Consider the following 8,689-nt stretch of genomic DNA (forward strand, 5'->3'; position numbering starts at 1 on the left):
TATAGTTCCCTGTGCTATACAGTAGGACCTTGTTGTTTATCCGTTCTATATATACTAGCTTGCACCTGCTAATCCCAAACTCACACTCCATCCCTCCCCCACTCCCCCTCCCCTTTGGCAACCACAAGTGTGTTCTCTATGTCTGTGCGTCCTCAACAGCCAACTTCTTGATAATATGGCTGCCCATAGAGATCTTCAAACAGGGGGAAAATATGCCAGCATAAATACTATAGTCCACAAGGCAGGATATTTCCAAATGTAAGTTAATAAATAAGGATTCTAATTTTCTGGGTTTTTATATTGATATCCGCTAGTGTAGTTAGGGTGAGTCTTCCCCCTGAAAATGCATCTACCTTCAGTGGAAGGAAACCCAGTTTTATAGACCTGTGAGGCTGAAGTCTGTGGCAGACTCAACATGGTAACATCACCCTATAAGGCATCTCCACGTGGCTATGCCCACCCCTCGTCGGCTGGCTTTTAAGTTGAGGGTGAACCAAATTCATGGAGGTGAATCCTGGGGCTCTTATACTTCCTGCTCAAGTCTTGCAGCAGTAACATTCCTGTATCAGAATGATACATTTGCAAATGTTATGATTAGGCTAGAGCTTGAATGAACACCTATTTCATCCTCTTGCCTTCAGTTAAGCAGTCAACAGGTTTTCACCCAGTAGGCACCAAAAGGGAAGATGTCCATCAAGAATTCCCTGAAGGCAAATGCCATTGTTTCCTTTCAATTCCAAGTGGCCAGATCAGAAGGGTTCTGTGAAAGTACAAAAGACAGCAGCTTGAGGGTCTTTCGCTGAAGGCACCTACTCCACCCTTAATTGTCGAATGCAGATAAGGACTGGTAAACATTTGAAAATGGGTTCTTTACTGCTCTGTGCACTGAGGGATGGGAAAGAGCAATGAAGGAGGCAAAGTGGCACAGAGATAGGACTATGGTCTAGGAGTTCGAATGCCTGAGCTTGAGTTCTGGCTCAATAGCTCCAGCAGGGCACGACTTCCATCCTGTCTTTTCACCTTACTCCCCTCCATTGTTGAAGCATAGCACAGAACTATATGAGATTGGAAGTCCCCTCCAGGGCTAACAAGAGAGGAAGATGCTGCCTAGAGAGAGCATTTGACTTTGGACCCTACTGCAACATAATTCCTCAAACTTCTCAGGATGTTTGCAAGTGAGTCGGGAGATGGTCGAGCATCTGATTGAACCAGGCCTCCCTAATTCATACCCCAGCCATTCCTTCATGCCAAAGTAAGGTTTCCACTCACATTTGTGGGAGGGAAGGTGATGACTAATTTGTATCATTTGGAGACTGCAGATGTTGTCACCTGATACTTGCCTTAAGCAGAGGGAGTCTCACCTCTAGCTAAAGATGTCTACAGGGTTGTCATTCTCAGATGTTGCTATTTCTGCTGGTCACCCACTAAGGATGCAGAGACTTCAACTGACTGCACGATCACTAAACAGCACAGACCTATTGATGCTGATGGCAGCTGGGTAAGGACCTGAAGCAATGGCAGAGGTGCTGTGAAAGGGACAGCAAATTGAGACATATAGTGAATGTGGGAGATTAGGATGGACCAAGAAGCTTCAACAGGGATCTTGAGCAGAGATGCCTCACTGACAGAACCTAGGGAGTAAAGTACCTACTCCCCAAGTCGCTGCTGCAGGGTTTACCAGCAAAGTTAATAGCAACATTTTCTATAGCAATCATGTTATAAGAAACACACCAGCATCAAACAGCAGATATGACATCTGAGAAGGTTTGTTGGCAGAGAAATACCTACCATTTACTAATTTGTCTTGCTCTGAGCAAATGAAAAATTAAGCCAAGTCCAGGGATCAGCTAATCTTTCAGCAAAGCCATACATTAGGCATTCATTTTCCTCTCAGCACTTAGAAAACAAAAGACGGTATTGAAAAGGAGGCCTTGCATGAGACGTGCATGACCCTGAGATACAATGAACTTGACTGAGGCCAATGTTGCCCTGAATTTGCAGAACAACATCACGTGTATAGATGCGCAAACATATGTGCATATACATAAAAAGGATAACACATGCTTAAAGAAAAAGCCATTCCCCAGCACGGAAAGAAATAATTTCTCAACAGAAAAAGCAGACACCATGATGGCAAGAGTCCCTTGCAGAGACAAAGCTGCTATATTTATTCTTGTAAGGATTGGGCAATAAGTACAACTACCTACTATATTTTAAGTCAAAAATGATTAAGATGATTGGAGTTTTCTGGGATGATGCAAGCACACATTCAAGGGGCCATCTGGTCAGTGGAGGCTTTCTGGTCCAAGCTGACTGTACCTAAGTTAATGGCAAGTCCTTTTATAGATTTTGCTACTGTTTCATGTTATATCAAATAAGGACCCCTGATGACAAGAGCATAGTATTATGGAATGGGATATAATGACAACCTACAGATTGAAGGGGGGTGGCTTTCATTTTGGAAGGGATGGTTACTGCCCACCAGATTCAAAGTGGATGTGGCAGATGGAAGAAAAGGGAATAGGTTCCTTGCCTGTCGGGTTCAATGAATGGACAGAGCTGCCTTGCCAACGAGCTGAATGGCTCCAGATAACTTGGCAGGCCTCTGCCAGAATAATCACTAAGAGGGCATGAAAATAATAATAGAGTGAAAATTTTAATTTTGGGGGGAAATTTTATATCTAATGAATCTGAAAAAATAATAAGTGATTAAGCTGTGGATATCGGTCCTTTTTAGTATTTTATATATGCATCATTTTTTAATAAAATATACAATTAAACATCATCAGTGCTTCCTATGCAGGCATTTTAGGGGAGAAAATGTTTCCTTCTGTCACCCTGAACTTCAGGAAAGAAAGCTCCGCTCAGGAAACTTTGGGTTTTTTGTTAGTTTATTTATTTATTTGTTTTATTTTGGAATTGGAGTATAGTTGATTTACAATATTGTGTTAGTTTCAGGTATATAGCACGGTGATTCAGGTATACCACACAGGAATATTTATATATATATATATGTATATAAATATATATATATGTATAAATATATATATATATATATGTATTCCTTTTCAGATTCTTTTCCCTTATAGGTTATTACAAAATATTGAGTATAGTTCCCTGTGCTATACAGTAGGTCCTTGTTGTTTATCTAGTTTATATATAGCAGTGTATATCTGCTAATCCCAGCCTCCTAATTTATCCCTCCCCCCATTTTAATATGCCGTGTCAATGTATAGACTTGTTCTTTTTAAAGTACATACATGGGCTTTGCCTATCTCTAATTACATGGTATGAATTATTAGTGATCTTTATTTAGATTTTTTCTAATTTAACGAATGACAGCTCTGGAACTTAATACTCTCAGAGGTCTATCATAAATATCTCCTGCATTGACTATACTCTTTTTGTCATGATTAAAACTCAGTACTTTGGATGGCTGTCTCTAAGTGTGATCCTCAGCTAGAAAAAAGATGTAGGAATGTAGACACTTTCAGAAGTCTCTTTCTAGGAGGGACGCATTCCATGCTTCAAAGATACCTAGTATTTTATAGCTTGAGACTGTAAATTACCTAATCCAACTCCTTCGTTCTATAGATGAAGATGTTTCAGTTATGAGACATATAAACAGTAATGTCATGAGGCTACCCTCCTTCCCTGATACAGTGTTCTTTAAAATAATGTCTTGTTTCAAAGTGATACCTGATCATTAAAATAGTATAGAAGAGTTACTAATCAACAACAATATAACACCCATTTTGATCCAACCCAACCCCGATTCTGCTACATAGATCATCTTCCAAAATACTTAACTCTAAATATCATCCTAGTAACAGGATTCCTTGATTCCTTGACTTTAGGAATTATTCATTGACTTCTTATTAAGATAGATAAGGATTTAGCTTTCAGAGAAGAAATACATGGTTTCTTTATCATATTCCTTAAACTTTCATTTCTACTGCTTAGAAATGACTCCATTCTTTTTCTTGAAGGTACTCAGAGCTTGTTGACTTCCTATATAAAACAGATCGATTGCTTTCAGGGCCTATTCAAATGTCTTTCAGACTATGATTTCATTTCATTGGACTCTATCATTCAGTTCCCAGGCCAAAAAATCCAGAAACCACTCTAGTTAATTAAATCAGGGAGGAATGAATTTCCTCTTGAGGTAATTCATTACTAAAGTATTGGAAGGACAGAAGGAGTAAGAGGAAGAAGGTGGTATTACCCAGAGACAGTAACTGCAGTAAACACCACCGCCCTTGCAGAAACACCCGAGTCCACACTTCCCTCTGTCACTGAGAAGAAGCCCATAGCCTCCAATACCTTGATGCTCTAGGAACATATGCTCTGCAGATGCTGTTGGAAGTTCTACCAGCATGGCTGGTGCAGTTGTATTAAAGCTACTGAAGCCACTGCCAGAATCACAAGGTCTCCTACCTTCCCCCTATCTTCTAATTGCATTCAAAATTCTCCCACAGGGTAAAATAAATTAGAACCCAGCTAACAATGGAGTCTCAGAAAGGTAGTTTTCAGGCTCTCAGGCCCAGAAATACACAGGAGAGTACGGAAAATCAGTGTGTAGCTGAGAGCCAACAAACCATATCTGGAGCAGACTTTGGATTAGTTTAGGCTTACATCTTCATGTTTTGGTGTAAAAACTTCTAATTTCTCAATGAATTCCTCAGAAAGTATGCCTGAAAGGCAAACATTCTGAGTCTCTGCGTGTCAGAAAATGCTTGGATTGTGTCTTCGCGTTTGATTGATAGTTTGGTTAAGTACAAAATTCTAGGTTCAAAATTGTTTTCATTTAAAATTGGTAGGCATCGCTCCATTGTCTTCTAGAATCATGTGCACCTCTTGAGAAGTATGAGTCTCGTTCTTATTGCAGGGTGTTTTTTTTACCATTTTTCTCTCTGGACAAAACAATTCCTCAAAACCAATTCTTTCTCAGACTATGTTTTAAGTGTATTCAGTTCTCTCCCCTGAGAGAGATCTGCCGTCACCCTGGAACAGACCCACTAAATCACTCAACTGGATTATTGCAATAGCTTCCTAACTGCTGTTTCCATTCTTGGACCCACTTCCCAAGAATATATTATCCAGAGTTATCCTTTTAAAATATAAATCAGTTAATGTCATCCTTCTAATTAGAATAATTCAGTGGTTTCCTGTATCAATTAGCTTTTGCTGCATAACAAATTACCCTGGAAGTCAGTGGCCTGAAACAACAAATATTTGGATTTCTCTTGCAGTTTTGTGGGTCAGTGAGAAGTATTTCTGGCCTGGTTGAGTTTGTTTGAAGCTGGATGGTCAAAAATGATCTCACTCAGATGTCTGGCTGTAGGTAAACTAGGTGGTCTAGAGGGGGAGGGATGGCACCTAAGTTGAATTAGCTCATCATTGCTCCATGTGGCACTGCATCTTCTAGTGGGCTTCTAGCTTACCACCTTCACAGGGCAGTCTCAGGGTTCCCTAGGCATCTGAAGACAGCAAGCATCAATGTACAAATGCTCTTCAGGTTTTTGCCGGCATCACAGTTACTAATATCCCATCACTTAAAGCAAATCACCTGATCAAAGTTTCACAATCATTGTGGTCCATGTAGATCCATGAAATTATGTGGAAGTCAAACGCAGTAAAATGTCATTCTATCAATGCATGGATACTTCCTTTACTAGAGATTTTCCCAGGTAACTCTAACCTTCATTACTTCAATCACCCATCACTGCTGTGCCAGAGGCTGAAGATATACATATGGCTAAGACATAGTCTCTGGTTTTAGGAGGCCCCTGGAGTGAGGCAGCCACACACAATCAGTCTGTGATTAAGATAATTAAAGAACCTACCTGAATTGAAAAAGACAAATGAACAAACTGAAAGAGTCACCATATCACATTTGATGAAAACTGGCAAACACACTTAGACAAACTCTGGCAAAAATTTTGAATTTTAACCATAAAGGGAAGAAAAACCCTTTAAGTATAAGGAAAATTAACAAAAAGAATCATCAAAGGAGAAAGAAACCCAGTTGACCTAAAATTTCTCTGAAATGTTATATGCAGTAATTCATGGGAGCAGTATCTAAAGTTGTGACCTAAGAATTTTTCCCAAATAGTCTGTCTTTAAAGAAAAAAAGTCCTCAGATTTAAAAGGGCCTTCCTTTAAAAAAAAATTACTTTAGTATGCATGCTGCTTAATGGAGAAATGAAGTCATATTAGGAATTCTAGAATGGAGAATTCAAGTTATAAAAAGACTTGAAGGTCATACCTTTCTGTTTAGCCTATAAACTCAAGATCCATTTAAATTATATTGATACATTGTCAGGTGGATACTACAGCCTGGGGCAAGGATGTGGCCTGTATTCTGCTGTTCTTTATTTCTACTTCCACTCTTTACTTATGGAAGAAGACTTTTTTTTTTTTTGGAATTTAATCTTTATTTACAGGACACTGCAAGATATGAAATTCCACACAGAAATAGGAAACCCACTGAGAGGAGAAGCTTCATACAGTACGTACAGTTTGGAACTGTTGAAGTATAGTTTCTTTGTAAAAAGTGCTACAATAACAAACCACGTGTAAAGAGTTCTTAGTAGAGAAACAGTAAGACAGACTTCTACCAGACATAGTACACAACAAACAACTTAATGCCTCAGGTGTACAGTCTGAAAGTTGAAGGCCCCAGCAGTGCCGTCCTGAACTTGGAACGTAAACCCTTCAGAGGTAGTTTCTGGTACAACATTTTGATCTGCCTCTTCCTCCACAGAGAAACACTCCTCAATCAAGTTTAATGAAGCTTTGTACACAGACTCATTTTCATGGTTTTGTAGAACTTCAATTTTGTCCAAACCTCCACATTCTTCAATCATTATACTGAGTTTCTCAGTTTCCCCTAGTTTCTCAGCAGCCTGAGAGATATTTGAGATGGCGTCCAGAGTAACCAGAATAATTTTGGTGTCTTTCGCAGTTAGGAGGTTCATCAACGGTTCTATTACGCCACAATGAACAAAGTATACGATCTGCTCAACTGTTCCGCCACTTGTGTAGTTGGTCACAGCCCATACAGCTTCCTTTTGTGTCTTAAAGTCGGCCTTAGAGAGAACGCCAACAAGGAACGGGACTAATCCATGATGTACAACTTGCTGTATCTGGTCCTGGCCGCCAGCCGTGATGTTTGACATCGTCCACGTAGCTTCCTTCTGAATGTTAGTTTTGGAGTTTGTTCGCAGGCTGGGAAAGATGGCAAGCGCTCCTGCATCTATTACAACCTGAGTCTGTTCATCTGTCCCAGTGACAATATTCCCTATGGCTCTTAGCGCGGGAGTCACAATTGGCAGTTCAGTAGCTCCCAAAAGCTTCACCAGTTGAGGTACAACCCCCATTTTCACAACCATTTCAATCCGTTCATTTGGACCATCGGTAAGGTAGGAAATAGCCCAGCAGGTATCAGCTAAAACTTCTGGGTCATCGTGATGCAGGAGACGAACTAAAGTAGGAAGAATTTGCTCAGCAGCATCTAAGGGGATGGGGAGGTGCAGGATCCTTGTTGCGACAAAGATTTGAAAGTGTGCAGGTAAGATTACGTAAATAACCACACGCTAAAGATGACAAATCAGGAGCCACCAAAAGTGCCAACAGCAGGTCAACTGCACCATACTTGATAACCAAGTCTCGGAAAACCGAGCCATCACCTGCAGTGTTTCCTAGAGCCCATACAGCTTGTTCGCTGATGTGAGTGTGGGGAGGTGCCAACAGAGAAATGAATGCTGGGATAGCACCTCCATCTACCACAGCCTTGGTCTGTTCTGATGTCCCGGAAGCAATGTAAGTGAGGGCCCAAGCAGATTCAAACTGAATGGGACTACAATCAGTTCTGCCCAAGAAGGACGCAAATTTTGGAATCAAACCAGCCCAGATTATGCTGTCTATAGGTGGCTGTTTCTCCCTGGAAAGCAGTTTCCTAGCAGCTTTTGTAGCTTCAAGCTGGCTTTCCAAATTGTTGCTATTTGTGCCTTTGACAATGTCATCAACAGACCAATTTACAGTGCCCTGGTTGTTGCAGTTTTCCTGCAGTGGAGAGGCAGCATCATCTGGAAAAGAGCTGACATTTCTCCTTTTCAGCATCTGGTCACCCTTCTTAGCTTTCCTGAGCTCCACATTAACTTCTGTTCGGTGCCGCCTCATTTCTGGACTGTCTTTCCCCTTGTTCTTGAATCTGTTAAGGAGGGCAGATGGTGAATTAGCATTCTCATTGGTTGACATCGTTATGAGACAAAGGGAGAAAGCTACACAGCCGGCTCAAGCTTCCACAGGAGGTGGTGCGGGGCGCACAGGCTGCGGATCGACTGCGCTCAAGACGTCCACCACGGTCAGCCCGAGGATGGTGTGGTAAGGAAGAAGAAATATTTTCATTAGCAATATTCTTCCTTCCACCCTTCAAAGGGCATATCTTAGCATCTTTGATGTATGTTTAAAACAACTGGTACAACCCATCTAAAATGGTTAAGTTATTTACATAGTTTAGACACTGCCAGGATGATTAATGAACAACTTTTTTCCTGTTGTACTAAAGCAGAATTGTGCTCATTCATTCATTCATCCATTCATTCATATGTCAGTTTACTCAACAGATAGTTATTTCGTGCCTCTTTTTGCCTGCCACTGTGTTACTCGCTGAGCGTGAAATGGT

The 8,689-nt window shown here is 40.7% G+C and overlaps 1 pseudogene; it reads right to left on the reverse strand.

Moving 5' to 3' along the window:
- Positions 1–6,644: 6,644 nt before the first annotated feature.
- LOC112392510 (importin subunit alpha-1 pseudogene) lies at positions 6,645–8,262 on the reverse strand (annotated as a pseudogene).
- Positions 8,263–8,689: the final 427 nt, after the last annotated feature.

This window comes from Neophocaena asiaeorientalis, unplaced genomic scaffold (assembly GCF_003031525.2).
Source record: "Neophocaena asiaeorientalis asiaeorientalis breed wild unplaced genomic scaffold, Neophocaena_asiaeorientalis_V1.1 scaffold256, whole genome shotgun sequence".
Classification (NCBI taxonomy): domain Eukaryota; kingdom Metazoa; phylum Chordata; class Mammalia; order Artiodactyla; family Phocoenidae; genus Neophocaena; species Neophocaena asiaeorientalis.